The sequence below is a fragment of the Corvus kubaryi genome, unplaced genomic scaffold (genome assembly GCF_017639235.1).
Source record: "Corvus kubaryi isolate FWS band 111438036 unplaced genomic scaffold, C.kubaryi_AGA036_p1.0 37397, whole genome shotgun sequence".
Classification (NCBI taxonomy): Eukaryota; Metazoa; Chordata; class Aves; order Passeriformes; family Corvidae; genus Corvus; species Corvus kubaryi.
This window is the reverse complement of record NW_024581136.1, coordinates 4,832,171-4,859,781: the sequence shown is the minus strand read 5'-3', so window position 1 is coordinate 4,859,781 and position 27,611 is coordinate 4,832,171. Positions and strand designations below refer to the sequence as shown.

General features: G+C 39.8%; 1 protein-coding gene across 8 annotated transcripts in view; it reads right to left on the bottom strand.

Annotated features, from left to right (window-relative positions):
* The window catches only part of NYAP2 (neuronal tyrosine-phosphorylated phosphoinositide-3-kinase adaptor 2), a 136,858-nt gene that overhangs the window by 97,554 nt on the left and 11,693 nt on the right, over positions 1-27,611 (bottom strand). Inside the window, exon 1 of one of the 8 annotated variants that reach the window (XM_042041990.1) lies at positions 27,280-27,390. The exons of 6 other annotated variants lie outside the window; for them this stretch is intronic. The gene's annotated coding sequence lies outside the window, so the exon portion shown is untranslated. Of the gene's footprint in view, positions 1-2,710; positions 2,802-27,279; positions 27,391-27,611 lie in introns of those variants that run through there. One more of the 8 variants, XM_042041991.1, reaches the window with a different exon arrangement.

Sequence of the window (27,611 nt, the reverse complement as noted above, 5' to 3'; positions counted from 1 at the left end):
CATACTAGAGGAAATGAAGGCATTCCAGATTTACACAGTCATTGAGAGGAAGATCAAGTCCATAGTGTATAAACATTGAAAAGACCCTAATTAGAATCAAGTATTTTTGACAATTTTATTTCCAGCTAATTAGCACTGATGTTTTAGTACTAGGACCTGACTGCACTGTATTCCGCAATAACGATGATTCATATCTACATTCAAATAAATAATTCAGCAAAAAAAGATGCATAGAAGAGCTTTTGTTTATAGTGCTGTCAAAATGAAATACTTGGGGGAGAAAAAAAAATGTTAATCGTCATCCACTTTTAACAGGTTGAGACTAGACTAAGTGCTATTTACAGGGACTCAGCCGCCCTGCAGACTGGGAATAATTAGGCACCAGAGCAGGTTCCTTGCAATCTGACATGTAAAGGCCAATTTCTGGTGTGTCCACAGACTCCCATGTCTGCAACGGGAGAAATGACTCTCTATGTACAACTGGGAAACTGCAGCTACAACAATGTCATTATGCGACATATTTGGGTGGTGGCCTTTCCCAAGACTCTCTTACAGGGAGATGGAGGTTCTGCTGGCAGGATGGGGGAGACCCCTGCCCTATATCCTGTGGGGGAACAGGGTGAAGCACTTGCACAATCCAGCACCCAAAACCAGAGCCAAGTGCCAGGACTGTGCTCCACCCTGGGGCTTCTGCCACACTCCCATGCAGGGAAAATTGCTCCCAGAATACCCCATACCTGCTGTAAGAATGCGAAGGTACGTGGAATTTGGGGGTACAAACACAACAATACGGGATCACTGCATCTGGAAATGTGCATTTTCATGTATAAAATCTTCTGTACACATGCAAAGCTGTAAAGGTTAAACGTACGAGCCTCAATATTTAATGAAGATTCTGTAGACGAAGCGGGCTAGAAGTACATTAAGCACAGCGAGAGACACTTCACAGCCAAACCCCAGAAATATATTGACAGTAGGAAGCAGAGAATCCTGAAGCACTCTTGTACACAAAAGAATTACTATATCTAAGGTCATTTTAAGAAAAAAATTATCTCTAGGCATGGCTGCTATCAGAAATGGCACAGAGAATAAAAATAAAACATCGGAACAGTCTAAGATTGCTACGAAGGAGAGGACAGGCTATTCACAATATGGAAGACCTCCCTTCACCTCTTTGCTTAACCATACATACTGCCTGAGAAGACTGGCTTAGTCCTTCATATCATCATTTATAAAAGTATTCATCCTTTGGAGGCTCTTGTCCTTCCACAGCAGGTGTCCAGGCTGTTCAAGTGCGTAGTTATGGACATTCAAACCATGGGACTAAAATAGGATGGATCTAGAAGGGTTTGCCCCATTTTGCAGCCCCACTGTTGACATCAGGTACAATGTGGATCAGAAGCTGCTCCAAGCAGCAGCATGCCAGTACTTACATATCCTGAGGAAAAGTGGGGCATTACAGTTACCATTGGTTCTGTTTGCTAACAAAACCAGTTTAACATGTAACCAGCAGCAGCTGCAAAACAGAACCATATTTTTTACTCCAAATTTCTATAACTGTGTATAAGCCATCTCAATGAGTAGAAATAATTGTAATGTCCTTTTTTGCTCCTCTATAAGTAGCAGTGCACTGACTTCAGCCAGAGTAACAATCCAATACGTGAATACCTTGGAAGTGATGTTTCTCTTCCCTTGTCACAGCCCTGCTTTGGGCCAAATTCCCAGCTGGTGTAGGCTAGAGAACACCACAGGACTAAAAGAATGACACTGACTTACGGCAGCTAAGGATCTCTGCTCTGTTAAGTATGAGGAGGAGGAAAAAGGAAAATTTATTAGTGCAGTTACTTTAAAAGGCCAATTGCAATTTTATTAGAGGAAAAGCTTCAGCAGTTTTAGTTATTTACAGTTTAACAACCATGCTATGAATTAAATTGATATAAATTTTTTTACCCCCCCAGAATAATTAACACTATAAACAATAAAAATGAATTGAGTGAGGATCAAGACAGTTCGGAGTAGACTGGTGGTATTTTCCATTTAGTGAAGCCTTTATTATTACCACTTTAATGCCCTGAGCTTAGACATTCTGCTTCCTTTTACCATATGTCACTCTTATTCTGCCCTTCTGGATACATACGTGGAAAAGAACAGGCCTGATGTATATTGGAAAAGTTAAGTCATTCAATTAATTAAAGCCTTTGTTTTTACATAGCTAACATTCATGAAGTGGGAAATAAGAAATTAATTCTAAACCAATAATAAAGAATCAACAGCATTAATTAGACCTTTAATAATGAGTGACAGTAATAACCCCAGAGAATAAATTCTATTTTAACCATAGTAGATAAAAGCTGATGCAACAGACTTGTGGCTTTGGTTCACTAGTAGACATTCATGTACCTGACCTGGTATCTCACCTGAGCACAGTAAAGTCTCTGCTGAAGTCTCAGACAAGGTACCAGATTTGCATGCAGTGATTGATTCTGCTGGATGGATGCAATTCAGCTCCTTCCTTACTCCCAGAGAGCTGACATGAGTAGTCAGAGTCTGATTTCAGACCAGTTTAACACATCAGTAACATTTCAGCAGTATAATTCAATCTCAGACTATGCCTTCGCTTACACAGACAGCCAGCCAAGGTGAAAAATCAGGCCAAAAAGATGATTCCAGAAGCAAGGTAGCTATTGCCTGGAGACAGAAAGGCACATACCTCCCACATATCCATGCTGCACAGAGAGATTCATCTCATCCATTCACGCAGAACAAGCAAACCCACAAATAGAAGAAATGAAGTGTTCTTCTTCAAGCTTGGATCCACAGCATAATTGAGCTAAGGTCCATCCCCTCTGCCATGGGCCTATTAGCAAGCAGCTACTACTGCCTCAAGGGAAGAGGGAAAATGGGGATAAGACAACTCCACCACACCCACACATACCTGCTGCACCAGCAGGACAGGCAGGACCGAGGCACAGCAGAACAAGAATTGGTTCTGCTCTATCCAGCCAGCTACAACTGCTTCTCCTCCCTCCCTTCCTTATTTCTGTAGCTGTTACCCCAGGTTGCTATACCAGCCTTGTGTTTTGGTAACTCCACCATGGGCTGGGAGGGGAGTGAAAGCATCTCGGTCCTGTGGCTGCAGTTCCTGCCCAAGCACAGCCCTTCCCCAAGCTTCCCTTGGCAGTGCTGCACAAAGCAGTCTAATCCCTGAAGGGAAGAAGCGCTTGCAATCCCCAGCTCTGAAGTGAAGGCACATTTATTTTGAGCAGGCTCCAAATGCAGCAGAGCTCCATCCTTTTTTTTGAGAGATGCAGTCAGTCAGCCATTAAAACTGACTGGGCCTGGCTGCTGGATTCTGCTCACTTGCATTTTACAAAGCAGCCATGGCAGCTCCTCATTTGCTCCTCTGTGCAAATGTTAGCAATTACAGCTCACACAGACATGAAATGTAGGTATGCAGGCTTAATTAGAGCTGAAAAGATTTAAAGACAAATATTTTCCTTAGAGAAAACCCATCTGAAACCATACTTCAGACACTTGCTTGGACAGGTTCTTTGTGCTAAAAAGAGTTATCCACACTGCACTGTGATAGAAATCTTTAAGGAGAATAAAAGAATCAAGAGCTCAGAACAAGCTTTAATTCCAAATGTGCCACTGATGTCTATATTCCTGTGATCCCTTGACACATTTCTTTAACCAGCCAGCTGGGACTGCAGCCAGGCCAGCAACATTTAGCTCCAGACTGGAAGAAAAGCTATTTGCACATTCAGCCCTCTGCTGTAGATCAGCAGCACTAACAGTAATGTTATATATAACAATGAATTAGAGCTCAAGCATTAACGAGCAGATACATTCATTAGACCCTACTGCAGTGTCTGAAACCAAGCAAAATGCTGTCACCTGCCTCCTGTGACTTGACTGTTACAATTCCATACAGTCAGTCTACTGCCATTTAAAGTAAGAGGAGAGAGATTTTTGAACACCTTTGATCAGGCTTTTTTTACTTTTTGCAGAAATAGCAGAAAATGAGGAGTGTCTAGTGCCATGTCATCCTTTCCCCTCACCTACCACTTGCACTGACTGATTCCAGAGAAGAAAATTCCTTGGCTGATGGCAGAAATCCTGTCGCTTCATCTAAGCTGGTGGCACAATCCGAGTTTACATGCTTGAAAATTTGGCTCAGTAAGGATTTGTCTACATACCAAAATGTGGTCCTGGATAGCAATTTGCCTCCTCTAGCTAAAATAAAACTCAAAAATTAAACTTGTTTAAAACACTAACACAGAAAATTTGTTTTCTTGAACAGACCCCATGTGGAAACTTCAGAAGTCTGAATCTTCATAAGTAGATTAACTTTGGCATCTCCCACCATGAAACAGGAATATTTAAATCTAAAAATAGTATGTTAAAGCTGTTTTAAGTTGGATAATTCATCCGGAGGTGGCTTTCATTTCATCTAGCTCTACCTAATTTGCTACAGCTAAAACCTATTTGAGACATGCTGAGCAAAACGGACAAGCAAAGCCTCCCCTTGTCCACAGCTTAAAACTCCACTTTAAATCTTGCAAGTCACGACACACATCCTGTCCTATATTTAAAAGGTCACATTTGACCAAGCTATCATTAATCAAACATCTTCACAATTTAATCAATTGGTAGAGATATTATATTAGTAGCTTTCTGTAGCAGCATGCAAATCTTTTTGCCCTAGTTCAGCTTCTTTCCAACAAAGCGAGTCAGTTTACAGCAGAAAGGTGAAAAGCTAATGCTCATCTGTTAGAGGAGACAAACATAGGAGATGCCTCTTCTTTTTGTTTTCCTGCTTAAAGATCAAGAAGAATGTACATAGGTATGGGGAGGCTGATGTTTAATAATACAATAGCTATGGAGAGATAACAATCTCTTTGAAGTGCTTTAACTTCTGTGCCACTTTCTCAAGTGAAAAAGGAAGGAAGATACTTACCATTTTGAATGACGCCAGCTTAGATGCGGGGGAGGAGACAAGGGGAAAGAATGTCACACCAAGGAAAATATATATTCAAACTGATTAATAAATGTAAACACATCATTAGATTAAATAGTAGGTTAGTTTCCTGACAGGTAGGTTGTCAGGAGGAGAGAAAAGAAAGAAAGGAAGATCACAAAACCCAAACAGTTGCTAAAATACCAGAGTTATTTGGAGCTTGATTCTGTTTTCTATTTGTGTGGGTGAGAATCCTTCCATCAACTGGATGCAGCAGGAGTAAGCCCTGGGTTGTTTTCTGCCATTCTTTGTGTCAGTGTCAATCAGCCAATTCCTACTCTATTCAACTTATGCATAATTAAAATCTAGATTTTACCCACAAAGTGATTCCTCTTCCCTGTTTAGGATTAGGTCAGATGGTCTTTCATGAGGGATTTCTTATTTCAAGGATATTCTGGCCTGGAGTAGGAAGGGATACCTTCCTGCTACCTGAAGAAAGATTGCATTTCAGCTACAGAAATATTTAGGAGTAATCAATAAGGAATATTCTCTAAATGCCTTGAACTGATCAAATCTGGTAAAATAAAAAGGGATAGATTTTAGATTAATAACTTCTTGAAGAGGAAGGCAGAGTATAATGATGGATTTTTTTCCTTCCACTAAAATCCTTTATATATGTGTATTCTTAGTAGGTAGACTATAAACTTTAAAACAAATCTTTAGGAAAGAGAAAATCTAAACCAAGAACACAAAGAAGAAATTAAATTAATTCCATTCTCTGTTATTTACTCAGGGATCAGAAGTGTCCAGCTGTGAATTTCTCTGTTCAAAAACTCATATTTTTTAGACATAAGGAGGGCAGAATTTAGTAAAAGATATGGATTGATAACCTAAGCAATGAAGTGTTGCCAATTAAATTATACAATTGATTAGCACCCATTTAATGCAGAGGGAGAAGGGAAATATGATAATTTAAGCACAGTATGTGAGAGGACATATAGACTGGTACCTGTTTTTGAGGGCTCCAGATCTGATCACATAATCTCCAGCTACTGCATACAGGATTTTGGCCGGCTCCATGACACATATATTTATTTAATCTTACATACCAGATGTGAGAGATACATGTAAGCCTATACATGTTTTAAAATGAAATGTTGCTTAATTTAAAAAAAAGCTTTTTTATTAAATAAAATATAATTTCTATATACCATATGACTCACATGGTTTGATTATCATAGCAATAACTTCCACTTATCTCTGTACTTGCAAATACTCCCTAGAGACAAATAAAAGGACATACGGCATAATGGCATCTCTTCAACTGTAATCATTGTTACTTGTACACATTCAAGTACTGAAGATGAACTGAGGGCTTATAAAAGACGAGCCCTTTAATAAAGACATTTGCTTTTTTCTTTCAGACAAAATGAGTACTACAAAAGAGGGCATCTCATTCATGATGGTCTATATCATTTTGCAGTGGGGGTGCAGCTTTAGGAAGCACCTAGTTTTGACAGCAAAACTGGCTTAAGAAGTTCTACTTCCCTTTTTCTTCTTTCGTAGCTCAAAAGTCCTTCAGCTGGGCACATGTTACAGTTTCGGTAAAAAACAACCCTTTTCTTTGGAGGCACAACAGAAATTTCTTTACAGTAAACATACACCTACAAGTGTGCTCTGTTCCTACCTTGGAAGGTTTACTTTTGGAACTATCTCATCCCATTCCAGCAGAACAACTGGTTATCTCCTATTTGGAAAACACAGCTTTATTTCTGTGGCTCAGAGACAGGCAAAGCTTATGAAAGCATCTAACAGGCAGTGAAAACTGAGTCCAGAATTAGATCTTCAGTTAAATTTTTCCAAATTTTTGAGAGCTGTCTGGATCCAGGGAGTTATGACTGTAGGCCAAACACCAAGGTTCAGTGCCTAAACTCACATATGGAATGTGTTTTTAATTTAGAAACTGGGCCAACATCCAATGATGGCAACGAGGACACTCATTTCTACTCTCCTTCCCAGTGAAGAACCAGTGGGTGTAAATGAGGGAACTATTTCTACTACAACAATTGCTGTCTGATGGAATGATGGTAAGAGGTCACTGTCTTGTATCTGATACCAAGCAGGGATTGTCATCCCAAAATGACAGATTTACATGATAGCTGAGTCTCCAGCTTTCACCCTACTAGGTCAGAGGCATCCAGACACCCTGAACAAATCATCCAGACTCTCCTCCCACCATCACAAATACCACACAGAAACAGACACTGCCTGAGGAATGCAGCTTGAACATCACACATCTCACGAGAATCCTTGAACTTAATTCTAGCATCCAAATACAATCTCAAATAGTCAGTGCCTCAGATTTTCTCAGGAGCTGCACTCAACACCTAGGCCTTCAGAAATGCCATTCTAGTGTGAAGCATGAGGCCGGTTTAATCTTCCTCAGAGCTTCTGGATGGTGCAGTTGTACAAATATCAGACAACATTATTATTTATTGTTTTCCAAACAGGAATAATTAGGATGTGTGTGAATGTTTTTCTCATCAAGATGCACATTAGTAACTCTGGGACTCCACCACATGTACCTATGTGTATACACAAAAAGTGGAGTTTGCTTATCACTCCAGATGTCTGGTGCAAAAGACATCTGATGCCTACAATAACCAAAAACCTGTGACATTAAACATCCAGATGTAAGTAGCAGTTTTAAACCATATTTTACTCCCCCTCCAAATAAACCAGCTCAGTAGCACTTTGAATCACACTAGAGTTAACAAGTTGTTAACCCAAGCTACTGACAAAAAGGTCTATTGCCTCAAAATTTACATCTCCATAACTGCTTAAGGAATACCTTATTAACTCTTTCATAACTCATCTTCTCTCTCTAATGAAAACTGAAAACTTGATTCCAGTTGTTTTCCTACTGGTAATGGAGTTATGCGGCTTCTGAACTTTAGTCTGTCTCAGAATCTGCTATTAAGGAGCGCTACCTCCATTTTACATTTAGAGACTTTTCCATTACTAAAAAAGTATGACAAGATACAAAAGGAGAAAATCAGTCTGAGACTCCTAAAATGATCAACGACCTCTGATCCAGCAGCTTTCAGCTTTAGATGATGGAAAAAAAATGAAGCAGCCTTTCTCAGGAGATGCAGAGGTTACACCCCACCGGTCCCACTGAGGCTGAGGGAAGTGTCTGTAGGCAGGGCACTCCAGTGCTACTGCCTCCAGCATCCCTCACACACCTCCATGGCCCCATCGTGGGCACGACCACAATGAGACATGGTCACTTCTGCAAGGAGTTCACAGTCTGAATATAGGAAGCAGGCAAAGGTGGGGGGGTGGGAGCAAAGGAACACAGGTTTAGTGACTTTCTTCATTTTGTAACAACAGCAGAGAGAAAAGAAAATCCTTCTCTCCAAAGCCCTACTCTGGTAACTTCTTGTCCTTTAAAGTGCTGCATATGGCAGGGGAGTTCAAATGAGTCTCTCCAGCCTTCTTCCTCTACACAACAGGATACTCCCCTTTAAGCTCTTGTCGGACTTATGAGGAACTGAGAATTTATTTACATCAGCTCAAGCCCTCTTATTGGAAACTTTTGAAATGTATATATAATTTCCAGGAGATCTTTTTACTGTTACTTATATTCCTGTTACTATCTCCTACTCCTCATCCCTTCTCCCTTCCTCAATATCCAACTCCCCTGGAAATCAAATGAATTGCAATTTTCACAAGAAGGAAAGCAGCAAAGAAGCACATGTGAAAATTCTATTGCAGGAGGAAAACAAAAAAGCAAGCAATCAAAAAACATAACCAAAAAACCACAAACAAACAAAGACAAAGAAGAGACATCCAGTTAGGCATAAAAACATTTCCTGAGAAAATGCATGCAGAACCGGACAACACTTGGTGTTTGGACTTACAATTTTAAGCCCAAATGAACCACATCTATGTGGGCTTCTGCTTGAAGATGTAAACAGCTCCAGTCCCAACAATGTTTTTATGTTAAAATCAGCACTGGCAAAGCACGACATAAAAATTTTTTGTCTCACACAGGAAAGGATTCCATTTGCTTTGGGAACTATCCAATGTTATCTACTACCCTCCAACTTAAGTTTTGTATAGTAAGAAAATAAAACCAAACACCACGATCACACACAAAGAATAACAAGCACAAAACAACTCCCGGGTACTCTATAGGCTGAAATTTGTTTGCACAAATTATTCAGTGAGCCCTTATGAATAATGAATGCATTGTGGAAGTCACGACTAGCTTATGAATTATTTATTAACTGAAATATGGGCTGAATTTGTCAGATAACCTTATTTTCCACAAATCATTCAACCATCCCCTACATTAAATGGTACCAACTGGTCTCCAAATAGCCCTACCTGCAAAATATAATGTCTGTTTTCTGTGGCATGAGAGGAGCTTTTTAAATCAAATTTCTGGAGACCTTCCATAATATTGTCTGTCAAAGCTTTGCTCAAAAAACAAGTAATTATCCAGAACCAATACTAATGCCATCCTATATTTTAATTACCAAAGGCTATAATGTGACAGCTTGGCACCTATCCTATCAATCCCAAGTCTGAAAAGAGAATATGGGTGGAAATTGCCTACCACATAATACTTTAGGAATAGTCCTGCCAATCACAGTGCCTTTAAAAGGAGTCATTATTTTTGAGTTGTCTGGGAGAGAGAGAGTAACTAAAACACCCCAGTAAGTGAATGAACATGACCAGAAATTTAAAATATTTGAAGTGTTTTAAAATGCTTGGGAAATTAATTCAAACTTGACATTTTATAACATAACCTCTTTTCTCGAAGACGTTGCTCGATAGCCAGCTTAACCAAGGAATCTGAAAGTAATTTATCAGTATATATAAAAATCTTCCACATGGGAGGTAGTAGTAGCACACAGAAATTGTCCTACTGGGTTGAAGTCTAGGCAGCCTGATCTCTTTGATGGCACCCAAAGTTTACAGACACTTGCAAAAAACCTGCAGCAAGCAGCCAGATCTCCATCATGCTCACAAACACCAGAAGAGCAGGCTGCTGCTCTTGACCCAATTCCTCCCTGGTGCCAGAGGCACATGGAGGCACTATCCCTGCATCCCTCCAGATTTCAGGCACTGCTTATCTCTGTCCCTTTCACAGCAGTCACGAGGCAGAATGAAACTCCTCTCAGTGCCCTCTTTTTCCGAGCATCCCAGAGTCAGACGAAACCTGGCTGAGCGTGAATGAGGGAACATCCTCTCAAAAAGCACGGTGATTTTACAAGCAAGCCCTCCAAGGCGCAGCCAGCAGCGAGTTTGACACACCGTTTCAGTCAGCTGGCGTGTGGGGCCCGCCGCCTCCATGCGATGCCGCGATGTGCTGAGCGCACGCCGGGATCAGGCGCGGCCGTCGCACGCGATGCCAGCGGCAGCGGCGCTGCTCCTTCTCAGCCTGTCACACCTAAAAAGGACGGCGACGGAAGAAGCTGCCGCCTGCATCAGCCGAAGAGGAAACAACTTCTCAGGTGGGATTTCATCTCCCTTGGGCTGGAACCACTCCACATGGTAGAAAGCCGCTAATGATCACGCAGAGCCGAGCTGAGAAAAGCACTGAGTGTGCTGCATTTGTTGCTTGCTTATGCAACTGTAAGGAAGGATTGCTGCAGTAGTGCCAAAAGACCTGGAATGCTCGTGACCTTTTGTTTTGCTTGCTGCAGTCTCTGGCAGCTTCAGCAGCTGGATGGCTCATGGCAAGCAGCAAGCACTGAACTATTTATTCGGGGTACAAATGAATAACAAATAGGAGCTGAATCAGGACCCCCTACATCAGCATTCTTACCCTAATAATGTCAAAATACAATAGGCTACTCACAAATAAACCATGCAGAGATGAAAAAATAGCATTTCCCCAGTGGTTTATTGCAAATTAAGTTCAGGAATAAGTTCATCCCAGATGTTACTCCAGTAAATAAAGGAAGTTGCATTAGAATTTATGTTAGCCTTCACTGCTTCAGGACAAATTGAGTTTGGGAAAAGTGGGAGAATATATTGATTAAAAATCTATTTATTAATAGATCCAGTTGGAATCTATTTCTGGTTTCTCATCTGGAAAAATACAATGAAATCAAAGTGGAAGCAAATTTAACATCTTCTGCAATGGTGGGTGCATCATTCTCTTTTTCTTTGTAAGTACCATCCCAGTTCAACAGGTATTCTACCATGGCTGAGACATGGTTATTGCAATAGGATGTGTTATCAGCATGATCAGGAAATAGTTCACTTGAGGCAATTAGAACTGACATACAAGCCTTCATTCACAATTAGAACCTCATACAAACATTTATACAGCATTCAAAATTGGGAGGGTTTATGACTACACAGGCTTTTTTTCCACTGTGGATATAGTGTGACCTGACCACAGACTCATCACACATTCCCATTAAAAATCAACAAAAAACAAATCAAAAGCACCAGACTCCAAGGAAGAGGATAAAGACTAAACTGTCTTAATAGTTTCCTCCATGAACAGGCATAAAGGCCCTAAAAGAATATCAACACAGCTGTTACAAGTGGAAAAATAGTCACAGACTGTGCCTTGTTGAGAAGACCTCTCTCCTGATGCTTTGAGGCACTTGATAAATTAAAAATAAAATATTTTTTTTAAAAAATGCTGAGACTGAGAACTCTACTCCCAAAATTATTTCCTTTAGGCTGAAAATTAAATATTTAATCATGTATGCAATGAGATTCTAAAACTGCAGTGGGAGAAAACTGGCTACTTTTAGGAATAAGGTAAATTTGCTCCTGGATGCTTCGCCAGATTATGAGAGACATTTGTTCTAAAAAATGCACAACTGCATCTCCCATTTCCCTTACGTGTTCAGGTGAGTGGGCTCAGAGTGGGGTCTGAGTGCATCCTGTAAAAGCTTTATCTACCACAGGCTCAGAATGCTCAGATCAGGATGTTCCACTGTTTCCTATGCACACACAGAGAAAGATGAAAAGGACTGGAAAAAGTGATTTGCATCACTTTCAGCAGAAAGTATTGCAAAGAGACAAAAGAGGACACAGCAGTGAAAGCAAAGCAAGTACAAAGCAGTAGGTGAGGCAATTGGAGAGTATGAACCATCTAAGGAACTTTGCCACTGCTTGTCAAACAAATTATTCAGCAAATTACATCTGCTGGACTTTGACTGGTTCTAATAAGTATCCCAAGCTTTAAAAAACACAGTGGTAAACCAGCAAGATTAGACATCTTTTTATCTTGTGGTCTCATAAACACAATGAAGAAACTGAAAATTCTTGCAAATTGAGGATACCACTGAGGAAGCAAAGAATCCATTTTGATTAAACAACCTGAAATTTGTTTTAGTTCCAACTAAAAATAGATCAATGCTTTGACTTCACAGAGAAGGAGAGAAAAAGAGCAGGCAGTGCATTTCCTTCTCAAGCTGTCATTTCATGTTCACCCTTCTAAACAAGTTCCACTCACCTCAGCTATCTTCAAGGCTACTGCAGACTTTTAAACCAAAAGCCTTGGCAGGTCTGCACCATATGGAGACTGCATCCCCTTGCAAATTCTAAGTTACTTACAGCCATACAGTAAACATTCAGGCAATTCTGTTTATCCAGGCACCTTCTGCTACAACTTTAACACCTGGGTCATATAGGTGGAGGCATTTACATTGGGACATAGTGCAAAAATTTAATTTGAAAATGGCTGAATCTGAGCTTCATCTGCTCAAGGACACAGCTGTGGTTTGCAAAGCCAAAAGATCCCCAACTTGATGAACCAAAAGGTGACTGTTGTGTCCTGTAAAACCTTGTATTCACTAGAACTGCAGTGCTCAACACACACCTAAAACTGCCAACACAACAATCAATTCATCTAAACTTTGGAGGCTGCAAGTCTCCTGAAGCATTGGGATTATCCAAAACCAGTCTGTCTAGGAAAGGCCACCTTTAGCAAATTAGCACCTCAATTTTCTTCAAGTGTACATTTACATGACAAAAAAAAAAAGGGAAAAATAAAAATTAAAGTGTGCAAATAATAACAGTAATATTAACTGTCCTGGACTTAGGTCAGGAATGAAGGCAAAGAACTGAAAATTCAATGTTTTAGATGAAACAAAGTTCAATTTGCTCTTTCAATGAAATGAAAAGGCCTTCTTCAATACACAACCTAGCACTATCACTTGCTAGAGAAAGATTAATCTTAGAGATCTTACACCTTCTTTTTTTTTTTTTTTCCCTGAGAATTGACAGAAGATTTCCACATGCTACAGAAGATACAAGAGAAATGGACTTCCACTTCCCAAACCAAGAAAGGGAAAGGGTGAATTGTAGGACTGCAAATTGCTAACAGACAATTACATCTGACCACCCTGTTCCTTTCGTTTTGGCAGAAAACAACTGAGAATTCCAATTCCTCTGCTGCCTCTCTCTGTTCTCCTATTTCTGCTTCACTGCCTCTGGTGGTGGAGAATTTCTTTCAGCAGACTGACAAGCACTATGGAACAAGTAGCACCTTAAATCACTGATGGTTCATAAAGCACACTGAAATAAATGTGGATCAACTACTTTACCCTTCAGATGATCTCAGTCAGTGAGGTGTATCCTAACTCAGGCCCCCTTTTACTGTCCCTAGACTGCTCCTTGTGCACTTCACTGAAAGCCCAACACAGGCACATTTTCTTGCTGTCACCAGCACAGAAATCACAGTAAACCCACAAGACAGAACACACATCCAAAGGATCTGGAGATTAACTGCCTTACAGGGACAACATGGGTGAGTGTTTTAAGCAAGTAGGCTGAATGTTTCCAGTAGGTTGGTTGGTTTGGTTGGGTTTTGGTTTTTTTCCATCCCACTCCTACATTTTTACCATATTTAATCTGGAATCTCACCTTATGTGAGAAGATGATGAAAGATTTTGCTGAAAGCTAGGCCATCTGCAGCCTGTACCACTTTTGATAGTGTTTTAGGTCAAGAAAAAACTTAAAAGTGAGCATATCCACTGAATCTGTATTCAGCAGTCACATTTGAAGTTTTTAACATGTAGATGTTTCAACATGAAGTGACCTTTAATTTCAGTATTTTAAAACTACATATAGAAAGAAAAAATTTGGATGTTGCCTTTCAAATTCACTTCACAGGAAAGAAAAAAACCCCAGCAAAACCAAAAAACTTTTTGGTCTTAGTTCAAAAGAAAAGTTTGAAAAAGGTTGAATTTCCTACAAATCCAAATTTTAAAAGTCTACATTTTAAAAAGTATACATAATGCTTTTTCAATTCATCACAATTATTTTGTAGGAGAAAAACATAACTGTGAAGCTGAGAAAATGTTTCTCATGGCAGACTTTGTTATTCCCTAATGATCTGTAGAGCAAGAAAGCACAAAGACAATAGATGTTGAGTTATTATTTGCTACATTTGGAGGTATTAGACCAGGAGAATTCTAAACACTTGAAATATTTCTGCTTTTGCATGATTTATCTTATGTGGTTTTTTTGCCTTGCTTTGATGTCATCTTCTTCAGACCGCCATTCTTGAGCTCTTTTCAGTAACGAGGGAAAATTGGGGGGATCCCTACATGTAGATTTCAAAGCAGGCAGCTTCTAACTCTCAGCATGCTCTCGCTGGGCTGTTCAGATTGGAAATAGAAAAAGCAACATTATGCAATATTTCTGCTAGAGCTGACTAGAATACACACGGGCCTAATATACTCTTTAGGTGTGATAAGAAAGCAGCAGATAGGCTGATAGAACTTTCTAGGGGAGGAAATTGTTTGAACAAACAAGAAACCAAGACAGGAAGAGAAAAATTATTCCAGTTTACAAATTTGTCCTGATATTTCATCATCTACCAACAGGAGGAAAGCAAATGGTCTTGAGATCCTCATATGGGTGTACCAGTTCTTTATAAAAAAAGCAGATCTGAATTTCCTTTCCTTTTACATGGGAGCTCCAGTGTATTCAAAGGCTAATATACTGAGAGCCATCATATTTTATACCTTACTTTATTTAGTGCACAACCAGTATACAAACACTACTGTAAGTAGTCAGAGCTGTGTTCCAACCACCAAAAAAACCCTCTGACTCCTATATTCACTATTAGTTAAAATAGAGCCTAGTAGCCTCCAACAGACACCTGGACTCATGTGCAATGCTTGTTCTAAACACAGTTAATAAGGATTGAAAGAAGGCTCCTGTTGTTGTGTTTTTATTTGTACAAATGTGTTTCCTCAGGAGCTGCAGGCCCATGCCAGGTGGCAGCAGCTGTCTCCTGGGACACAGGGCAAAGCTTAGCTATAACACTGAGAAAAGCAGCTCTGCCTTATATGCCCTGGGTTCGTGCTGTGATGGGATTTGCAGCTGCCAGAGGACCCCAGCTGTAGAGCTTTCCACCCAGGCCACCTGCATCACCCTGGCCTCTGCAGCCCCTTGCCTCCCTGCTGTCTGGCTCAGGGAGCAGGAGGCACCACAACACTATTTACGTGCACACCAGCTACTGTGTAAGCAGTAAACCCAAGTACTGAGCAACTGTTGGTTGCTCTGCCCCATAAAACCTAGCCAGGACAATGCCTGACAGCGACAGAGAGCATTGAGGCTTGAGCTCAAGTGAGCACCTCTGCTGGCCATGTAGAATTTGACCTCACACCATAGAAACCCTCGAGACAGGCTAGTACAGCTTTGTGAAATCAAACAGACACAATCAAGTACCAAAAAAGCACAACAAATGTGTCAAGCATACTAAGGGCTAGCAAGCACACTGACAGCTTTTTCCACCAAAAGCAGAAGCATTTTATTCTTAGAGAGAAGAGATCATGGTAAAAACAAACATATGGAATCATAAAAGACTTCCTAAAAAATGATTCAAAAAAATAATGGCAAAGTACTGTTTATTTTCACACAGAAGATGAACTATATGCCATTTAGTCATGGAATTGACCTTGCAGTAGGAGATTTAGTGAGACTGTACAGCAGGAGCTATGCTAGAAGAAAAATACTACTTGCTATGCATTATCTCAAGAACCGGACTACTGTAGTTAACATGTATACATGTAAGCTAACTGTTAACGTGCACCAAACAATTATTTACATTTCTTTAATTAATAAAACTATAAACAGCCATACATTCCATTAAAACAAATCTTAAGATCTGTTTTGCAAATAGGTATCAATTAAAGTCACTGAGCAGCATCACTCTGATGTCTCAACATCATCAGTGTGCATCCCAGTCATTTACAAGGCACTTTATTATAGGAGGTCTACAATAAATATGCAGTTCTGATGGCCTTGCCATTAAAGACTGAAAAAAGCTTTTTCCTTCCCCTTATTTACATGAAAGGGACAAAAAAAAGGTTAGAAACAACCAACCTCCCTTTCTGTTTTTCTGTCACTGCATTTAATTTGCTCTCAAAGAACACCCCAAAGTAATTCTGAAAAAAATGAAAGGAAAAAAAATAGAAAAAGTTATGAGATTCTGTACAAAGAGGGGGGAAAAGCTGGTGATTTAATTATTTTAAAAATATGCATTTCAATTATTTTCTCAATAATTGGGCATCCAGAAGTTGAAATGTATAAAGGAACATCATTTATCTTAACCTGTTTTTCCTGACTACGTTTAGTGTGAAGTAGAACAAAAGTTGTCACACAAAACCGAAACAAACCAGAAAGTTCACAGCAAACCCCTTCATAGCATGACATCTCCTTAATCTCAAGGCTTCTGCAGCAAGACATAACACCCAGGGGTGGCAGTGCAGATACAATAGATCACCCGGGGACAGACTTCACTGGCAGCCACTCATCCCTTTCTCTTGAGGCAGCCCCTCGGTGTTACACGTGGGAGCCAACTGCAGATCATTGGGACTACGTACAGAGAAGAAGCAACCACCAGAAAGCCCTTGCTAAGCTCCCATGGCTTGAGACAGCCTTCCAGAGCAGTCAGCAGGTGTCAGGAGGAAAACTGGGACTTAATCCTTTAGCTACCAAATACAGACTTCTGCTGTTGAATCAACACCACTGGAAGTTAAAAGAAGGACCTGTGACACAGCCAGTGTGCCTGCAGCCCTGTGGTTTCTGATGCACACTTCAGATGAGGGGTTTCATCAGAACTTAACCAAGACTCCTTTTGCAGCCACAAGAATGAGAGAATGAGCCAGAGTGACGTTGAGGGGCCTATGCTGTCTCCCTAAAACTCCATTGTGGTTCCCCGAATTGCTGGCTCAGAGGTGAGAGGCTACCAGTCTCTAAAAAGAAGGATTTGCCAGATAAAGTCTTTCTGGGACAATTTTTATGGGGAAGTGACCTGCAGTTTGGCATTGCTGAAGCTTGGTAAAAAACATCTATTTTCATGTATCCCGATGAACTTCAGTGAACCTAAAGATTCACAGCCCTTGCTGGGGTGAGGTGCAGAGGCGAAAGGACACAGTCCAGGACAACCTGTCCCAACCTTCCTAGAGCAACATCCCACACAACAGTAATGCACCTGTATGGACATAGTTCAGCACTAATTTATCAGAACTACTGACTGAACACAAACTCAGATCTGAGCTTACTCTTAGGCTGGTCAGAAGCTCTTATTCCTTTAGTATTGTGGGGAGTTCTTAAATTTTACAGCTAGGGTTTCACATTGGCTAAAAATGAATCTTTATTTCCATTTAAGAAAGAGCAATGGAAGAAGTTACCGTTCTGAAAGCAGGGGCAGAAAATTCTGCTTCTCTGTTTACTGCTGTCTTGAAGTGACTAGATTTAATTTACCAGACTAATGCCTTTAAAACCAAGAAAATTAATATCTTAGGATGGCATAAATCTTATATTGCCTACATGATAGCCACACTGACACACGGAAATGAATTCATTGGCACAAACTTAGTTCGCACTCAAAGTTAATTTCAATACTTACCTCAAAGTGCAAATCAACACAAAACATTTTAGAAAAAGAAACATAAAATGAGTCAATAACTTACATTGTTAAGGTGCTAGTCAACCTTACATTAACATCAGCATACATTAATAATGGCATCATAACACAGGAACACTGAACACTGCTACTTTTAAAGAATGTATCATTCAAGCAAGCACAGCTGTTAATTCTCTTACTAGAAAAGCTGCGTATTTCAATACATTTAATTTTTTCAATTTTTTTTTTTTTTTTTTTTGTATTATTCGTTAAAATGCATGCAATGTAATGTAGATTTGGGGAGTGAGAGGGAAACGAAAATAACCGATATTAGGCATTTAGGAAGAAACCACAGGTCAAAGCTTTCGTGTCACTTCCAAATGCCCTTAAAACTGCATTTGACAAGAAAATGCATTTAGCTTCTTTTGTGCATAGCTTAGAATTCAGGGCAGCCCACAGCTCTCCCCCTTCCAACTGTTTAGGAATGGTAAACAAATTGGCAGATAATTACATTCCGTCTCTTAGCAACCCTAAATGTCTTGCAATGAAGTTATTGGGCTTTTTTTTTCTGATGTCTTGTGGTAATGACATTATTTCCACAAATTTTAGACCCAGTCTGACAAACCCACTTGATACAGATCGCTTCGAACCTCCTGGATCAGCATACAGTCTAATGGCAGCAAAGATCAGCTAGTGAAAGCTACCATCTTGTTTGTAATCTCTTGGGAAGACAATTCACAATAAATATATACTGAGGACAAACAAATGACTAAGTAGGAAGAGGCTAGTCAAAATATTTTGTCACGAACTTAAATAGCCTTTTCCCGTGCCATAACTGCAAACAAACAACACAGAAACCTGTGGTTTAGACACAAACCTTTAGACAGCAAAGTTCATCAGTTAACTAAATAAATGAAATTTGAAATTTTAGAACAGAAAAGAGGTTTGGGCCAGTTTCTCAGGAAAGGAATTGATTGTGGTAATCTTTTTTGAAAATGCAATCCCACTTCTAGGCATGAAGGAATTCCTAAAAGCTGGCTCATGAAAGGGGAAACATTGCTGCCACTCCTCCCCTTCTGCAGACACAGCACAACACAGCAGCAGCAGACTGCTGGGAGCAGTTGTCAAAATCTTCACTGCATTTTAGCGGAGTGGAGAGGGCCTTTGTTCAGTGCCTTCACTGGAAAGATATAATCTCTAAGTTTTCTTTCCCTCTTAATAATGTATCAGAACATATTAAGTATATTAAGTATTAATAACAAATGAAAGATGCTGAAAAATCAGTACTGTCATAAAATGCAATAAAAACAGTAACCTAGAATACCTTGTTCTGCCAAAAGAGATTTTTATTACACATTCCCTTACACGTCTCCTTATTTAAAGGCTGATTTTGTATTGGAATCTGTGTACCATTGCTGGCATAGGTGCCTAGATACACACTTTGTCACTGTGTCCCTAATAACACAGATAATATTTTTTCTCTGTTTAGTGGTCGATTTAGGTACAACTACCTCTCTAAATTAATTCTGAAAGCAGGTTATCGTTCCCTTACCATAGATCTTTCCCAAAACGGTAACCAAGCAATACTCATTTGAAACATAAGGAACAAGCAGTCTCTCACTGAACAGTGTTAATTATCAGTATTTGCACCTTGACTGATTACTTGGAAAACGAAGATGAAAATCTGACGGCTTGAAACTGGACGGCTTGAAAATCTGATGGCTTGAAACTTGAAACTGAAAATAGATTTTCCTCAAGTTCAAAAGCAGCACCATAAATCACAAAAATTAACTTCAGCACATGGACTTAAGAGTTGGTCTCTCTATAATGCTTGATAAATTACATCTGCATAGCAGACAGGAGCCTAAATAACTTCAAGGCATTTTGGCAATAACTAATTAAGACAAATGCAGTATTTCACAGTGTTTTGTTGCTGTGTAGAGCGTTCTCCATTTTAGCCAGGCACCTGGTGGTATAGCTGGGCTCACACAAAGCGCTGGCCACAAAAACCTCAGGTTCCAACTAGATGAGAAACAAAAACCGCATCGCTTCAGTCAGGCATCTGACAGAGGGGAGGCAAAGAGAAGGGGAAAGTGATTCCTTTCCATTGCTTTAGTAAAGAATCAGTTTCTCAGGAGCTCTTTTCCAAGTACAAACAGTGCCACTGGGCTGCAGAGCTGACGCAGCAGCATATGCTGCACCGGGCCTATGGCAAAGGAGTCAGGGCAGCACTGCACTGCTGCTGTTCTCCCTCATGCGCGTTAAGGTGCAGGCAGACACTTGCTTAACTGCAGCCCCACCTCGTAACTTCTCCTTGCACACCACCACTCATTCCTGTGACACTGCAGCCCTTCAGATTTCCTAATCAAATGCCACACGTAACTCCTCTTAAACAAGCTAAGTTAGGGAAAACTTGCATCAGTCTACATTTTGCTGGGTAAGGAACCAGAGATTGTTGTCATCATCAGGTCTAAGAGGAAGTATGTAAAGCAGCAAGGAGCAAAGGTGTTTTGGGAACGCTTTGTTGATAATGTAATGGACATGGGTTGGTTTTGAATTCTTTTTCTCTGTCCTCATTTACTCTCCTGAAATCTAGGAGAATCTAGGAGGAAAGAGCAAAAAATGCTTCCAGAAAAACAATATACTCACTATAGTTCATTCAACTGCAAAGAGCCCCGTAATGTCTAATTAAAAAAATAATAATTAAAACCCCCACTACTTTATCTTCACACATAGATTTTTTTCAAATGAAAGACAGACAGAAGGGAAAAAACCCTATGAGCAAAGCCTTTTCAGGATTCATCAATTTTTTTAAAGACTCAAAACAGCATCTAAGAGGAGAAGAAGAAACGCACGCAAGATGATGCTGGTGAAAACACTCTGATGCTCAAACCCAGTTTCCCTTTAAGGAGCTGCCTGGGCTGGAGCAGTCACGTGGCCACTGGTGTGTGTGGGTCTGTGCTCAATAAGCCATGAAGCTCTTTGGCTGAACCAGTGTGTGTCATGTGAGCCAGGGGTTGCCATGGCAAGCACATATGCAGCTCCTTATCCACTTCAGCACCAAGGCAGTGCAATTCAGATTAGCAATGCGCAAATATGATTTCCTAGGGAAAAAAAGCTACACTTTGCCTAACAGTTTGGATGTAAAGCTGAAACAATTTAAATTATCTCTGAAATGGTATTTATGACAAACTGCTGAAAACCTTTTAATCTCAGAACAACAGCCATGTAACAAACACTAGCAGTTCAGTCTTCGATAGCAGCTGCATTTTGGCATAAACTGCAGTACATGAATTTCAGAATATTTTTCCATTTAAATACCAGGAATACTGTATTTCTTCTTCAGCCCTTTAATCACTTACAACTGGAAGGGAGAAGGACGGTAGATGGGTGTTCCAGTGAAATAAAAATCATGTCAAACCAACCCTAAAATTCACTCATTGCATTTCTTAATGTGGTAATCTACAGGCTGACATTCAATGCAGGAAATTTCTGTGAAAGCTGTTCCTGACACTGAAGTAGAGTTTTTTCATCAGAGTCCTAACATCTGCTACCAAAATTAAGCAGCTTGCTAATACAGCAGGCTAATGAAGATGTGCATCATATGTGCTGCCATTCCTAACTTGCTGATGGAATGCAGCTAGAGCTACTTGCAACCCAAAGCCAGGTTTATTGAGGGGATTCTGTTTCTGTAGGGGCAGCCATAGGACTGTTTTACCAGACTGAGGTCAATTCCAGCAAGGCGCATTGTTCTTGCACTTTCAGGAACCTCACTATGATGCCAGGATCTAACATAAAATGTTCAAAGACATATAGCATAGCATGGCCTTCAGTGTTTAATACACATACAGGGAATATTCCTGTGTGCTACTGCTTCCAGAGAAAAGATATTCAAGTCCTGAAATAATTTCAGTTAGAGACTTTACACAGTAATTTATAAGGAGCATAACCATAAAGAGTGAGTGCCCAAGCCTCTGAGCAATTATGTAAAAGCAGACAGACCTCAATTTAATTGAAATTTTTAATAGAAATCAGTCCTTTGTCTCCATATTTGTAGAAGTGCCTAAAAAGGGATAACTTGTATTGAAAAAGACGATTCTCTCAGTGTTTCCCTCCTGCCAGAAACCCAAATAAAAATTCTATTTTAATTAAAACCAAATAGCTTCCCCACAACCCTACACGAGCTTCCTAACTCTGCCCATCACTTACAAGGGGCTACTCTCAAACCCTACAGCACCATTCAGCCTCTAATTGCTACCGACTCAGAGCATCTGGAAGTGCAGAGCTCTCAGCACAGAAAGATCATGATGTTGTTGTTGTTTTTTCCATTTATTAGAAGATACTCTGTTGGGGCTTCATGGATTAACTTCAGATCCTTCTCTTTTTTAACCTTTTGCTTTTTACCGCACTCTTCATGTCCCCCTACACATCTCACTTCCAGCATGTACTGTAAGTTTTTCTCCAATAGCAATAATAGGGAAAATCTCCATTGCAAATCACTTGCTGATTTAAAGGAATCAGCATACTAAAATACAAAGTGATGCTCCAGGATTTCGTCTCCATTAAATTGAGCAGCATTTAGCATTTATTATTATTATTTTTAATCGGATGTCAAAAAAATTGAAGACCTACATCACTACAGATCCAATCAAGATGCTTCTCCCACAACAAAATTGCATAACAGATTATATGGATTTTTACTGAAACTACCTTGAATCTCTCTGCCTATGGAAGATGAATATCAAAATCTAACCACTAAAATATTGGATGTAGTCTCAGGGTGAAAATAATTGATTTTGCGCTACTCAGTTTTGTTAATGACAAAATTCTTGATATCTCTCTCAAATTCATCTCATCACCAAAAATTAGAAAAATGAGATCACCAGTCAGGCTCCTACTAATGTGATTTTGGTGTTAGCAGACTAATTTTTTAATTAGCCTTTCTTTGTTTACTTATTCAGACATTTACATTGTGGTTGGCTGCAGGATTGTCTCATGTCAGAGTTACAGAACTGAGCATAAAATAAATAACTTCTCACACTCCCCAATACACTCCCCAATACCTCTCTTTCAGCCCTGAGCTTTCTGCCAACAGCAGGAATTTGCTACTCCATAGCTGCAAACAGAGAAGCAAAACAAACTTTGTGTTTAATTATAGAAGATTATTCTCTAGATGGGCTACATTTTTAAACAATCTCTTTTTGCAGTACTAAAGGACTCAGCAGTTTCCTTTTGTCTTTAAAGATTCAATTAAAAGCATATTTCCGAAATTAAATTACAGCATGAAATTAGCTAAGGGTATGAAATACGGCATTTGCCCTGGCATTTAGGGAAGGCTGTTCAAAGCAATTCACTTAATGGCTCCAACATGTGATCTCAACTTAATAACTAAAGTGCCCTCAGCTTGCAGAGGATCTACTGATGAGATACGCTCTGTATAATCCACCAAAAAGAGAAATGGATTAAACCCAGGTAAATCTTATTAATTTATGGAAAACCCTGCAGTTACTCTCATTTTTGATCTTTTAAAATGTTACCATTTTGTCAAGAAGCACACTTGTTGGCAGGAATATTTCTGTGGGTTTTAGCTGGCTGTGGCCTTCTCAATCTTGACACGTTCCAGAAGCATCTGCTGGAGTCCATTGGAAGTGTTTGTTCCTCTGTAGCTTTCAGAGAATACTGCTGGATGTAATTCATCACAACCACTGGGGACACACTTCAGTTTATTCCTTGCTGTGCTAATACAGGGAAGGAAATGAGCAGTCCCCTAACTCCTCAGCTGCCCCTTTAGTCACCTGTTGGGTACAATTTCAGCTCATGCTGTGAGCTGTCTTTGCTCAGTGTGCACTGGGTTAGTGTTTCAGAGGAATCTAATTTCCATTTCGGATCCTTGGGTACTGTGCAATAAAAAGGGAAATGAAAACCATTCCGCTTACACCCGCCTTCTGTGGGACTAAAGCAGCTCCCTCTGCTCATCCCCAGGGTCCTGGCAGCTCACAGGGGGCTGCAGCACCTGCCCCCAGCCCAGCAGGGCTCTCCTGAGGGCTGAGCTGGGCCCACGCTGCTGGCTCTACTCTTGGTGAAAGCCCTGTGCTCAGGACACTCCACACAAAGGCCTTTTATTAGTGGGTTGGTGTTATGGGGGGCGGTTGTGGTGGGGGCTTTGTGCATTTATTTATTTTTATGTATATTTTTAACTGACTTTGGATTACAACTCAAATTAGAGTAGAAAGCCAGAAGGAAAAATAAAAGCATTCTCAAATTAACTATAAAACCTGCAGCTAATAATGTCTCTGCAATCCATTTCTTCTTTAATCTCTCCTTGCTCGTATTTTAATCCAATCACACAAAAATCTCATCAATGCACATACATATTCCTCTTTTCATACAAATTTTAACCACTGATAACTTGACAACAAGATGCCATTCACCTGATGCTTCTGTTACAGAAGTGGTGCGACATTCTCTTTTTCCAGGGACACACCCAAGAGCAGACTCTCTACTTTAGGCTAAGAAAATAAACATCCCAATTAAATAATCAAGTATTAGACTATGTTTTCCTGTGGAAGAATGGAAATAAATAAATAAATAGAAGTACGCATAGCCTGTCAGGAGGGTGCTGAAGAGAACATGCAAAGGGCACAGATGCCTGCCAGCTGGATGGGGCTTAAAGCAATCTTTATTAATATTAAATCCAGCCAAATACAGCTGTGATTCATGGCCCTGAAAAGAGCAATGAACTGAGCTATTTTGCTGAAAGAAAACATTTGTTTTTCTTCAACTTTATGAATAGTTATTGTTAAATTATGGATTTTCCTGAAGGTACAGAAAGATTCACTCTTACCATTCTAATGCTGGCACAAAGCATCAGTTCTGCTGGGTTCTCAGACTGGGGCTGTGTATTCCCAGTGTCTGGGACTGTGGCTAGCTGCAATTTTGCTACAATGGGTCATGAGACTTCTTTCTACATGTTTTTTGTACAAGTATCTGTCCTTCAGGTTGCAACATGAACTCTAAATTCGGGTCACAGGCAATTACAAAATTTGGCAGGGGTCAATGAACTTCAGCATGGGGCACTTTTTGGCTACTGGAATACTTGAGCCAGAACAAATCAATGCTTTTACTTTGCATATGTATTGTGCTGTATTACTGAATGAATTTCTCTATTAATGAAGTCCATCCTAAAATAGTTATAAAAACTTGGTCTGGGCATGCTTGAGAACAGTCTCCCTTATTTTTTATCCAGTCTTCATAACGGTAGTTACTAAATTCTACTCTACTATATGCAATTTTATAATATACTTGAAGACATTTTCAAAAAAAATGCAAACCTTTGACTGCATTTAATGGCACCACCAGAACTCTACCAGATCATGCAAAATATCTCAATTTCCACATGCATCTCTCTTGCTAAGAGGGGCTTTTGGGTTAGAAGAAATGCCGGATAATTTTACATCCTGTAGTTAAAGAGTAATCAAAAGACAGTAAGAAAAAAGACTAGAAATACAAGTGGAGTGGGAGCAAAGGGCTACAAACTGGCCGTTAAGATCCATAGAGCCCCCAGCATTTCCCAGCAGTAGTGTTCTGGGGACTGTCTCCTGGAGGTACAGCACACCTCCTCCGGGATGACTCACTGTGCCGGGGTGGCTCCAGCCTGGAGGTTGGATGGGAACACATGCCCAGACGGAATTGGAGCAAGGCCAGCTCACTCAGTTACACAGGTGGTCAGGCAGTCCTGTGAATACCGACAGCGTCGAGACATTTCCACTGGATTTTAACAAGAATAGGGGTCTGCAACCCCTTTAGAAGCCTTCTGGGCTCTCTGTGACCCCATACTCCTAATGTGCTTTTAAATTGGGCAAATGAATCCTGAGAAAAAATGCACCCACCTATATAGTGGGCTAGTACAGGACTGAACAATTTGTAGAACAATGAAGGGAAAGAGACCATGTATACTCCCTGAAAAGAAGCAAAAGTTGTAGGCAGAAGCCCTAAAAGGAAAGAGTTTCTGAAAATAACATCAAGATTTAGATAGGAAACATAATGATTTCTGCTTTATTTCCTTGGTCTTTTGGATTGTAAGGCTGGCTATCAGCCTCTATGGTAAATTTTAAATGACATTAATCACACAACTGGTCTAAAATAAAACTCAGAATAACAGCAACAGCAATATAAAGTAGTTTGCATTGTGTCTGTTGTTTATTTTGTGTGGCAATAATACAGGCAGGCATATGGATATGAGCATTTGGAAGGGAGGATTTGTTGGCTAGATCACCACATCTGTTTACTTATAAAAGCAACAAAAATACATTTGGAGGTCACTGACTGCAGAACCATTTTACTTACTCTTGATGAAAAAAAACTATCGATTCTACTCTTTCTACATTGAACCAATTACAAAAGAGACCCCAAGATACTATCATGAGAAAAAGTTTTCAAAATCATAGAAAAATTAGTCTCTATCACACCTCATCAGCCACTTCCACCATAACAGTGGTATCAGAGCAATAACTTAATCTAGGATGAAATGAGCAAGCAACATGTCCAGGAGGAAGATAAAGAAAACAGTGCCCCAGTTATGCTTCCTCATAACACAAACCCTTTGATCAAGGAGCACATACCACTGACCTGGTATCCAAAAATCACATTCACCAAGTGAACTCAGATTTGAATTAAAAACAAAAACAAACAAAAAAGCCAACAAACAAAAAACCAAACTAAAAACCCCAAAAAACCTCCACAAGTTACATCAACACACCGAACCAAAAAACTATGGGTTAACAAGCTTATAATGTATAATATCTCAATACTGTTTTTACAGGTATTTCAACTGAGGCTCTCACCATGACCCAAAATATTTAATGTGCTTCCTTCACTATTTTTTTTGAGGTTAGGCTATAAGCATACTGTAATCTAGCAAGCATATACCATTCCTGTAAATTTAGAAATGCATAGTTTACTACACAGAATTTCAACTACAGATAAACATTCAGAAAAAAAGACAAATAGTACTTTAAGCATTCCTTCACCTAAAGTATTGTTCTGATTTCAAGACACTATTATAAAAATTAAGTTCATAATGAAATTATTTTTCTTAGGTTATTTTTTATTCTGGTAGAAATATTTTGGTAGAAATTCTTCAGCATGTCCATACAGTCTAAGACTACACACATTTCCTCAGCTGAACAGAGCTTTTGGCAGTGAATAATTCCATGAATAGAAATCTTTTTATATTTTCTTGCTGACACCCATGCTTGATAACATAACTTTTAGCTGAAGGACACATGATTTACATCTTGTTCATGAAGGAAACTAAGGATAGGAAAGACAGAAAACTACAGAAAGATAATACCTCAATTCAATTACTGCCATGACCATTTAAAAAAAAAGAAAAGGCAAGAGAAAAATGTGATCTTACTTTTGCTGATGGGTTAGTCTTCAATACTTGGTTTGCCAAAGAAAGGAGAGGTTATGTTGACAGCTGTTCATTACAATTCCTTCTTTACTACAAGAGCTTAACTCTGCCACTGGCTGGCTGGCCCATTTCTGCTAGCTTTAGCACACAACAGTGCTCCTAAAAGCTCCTCCTCTTGACAGCATCTGTCTGGATACACCCCTCAACAAGCACAAGCAAGGCTTTCCACAGAGCCATTTAGGTTCTGGGAATGAGCTAAATGTAAGGGAAACCATTAGAAGTAAATATTTTGATGACTAAGTCCAGGATTTGGCAGGCAGAAATTCATGCCCACT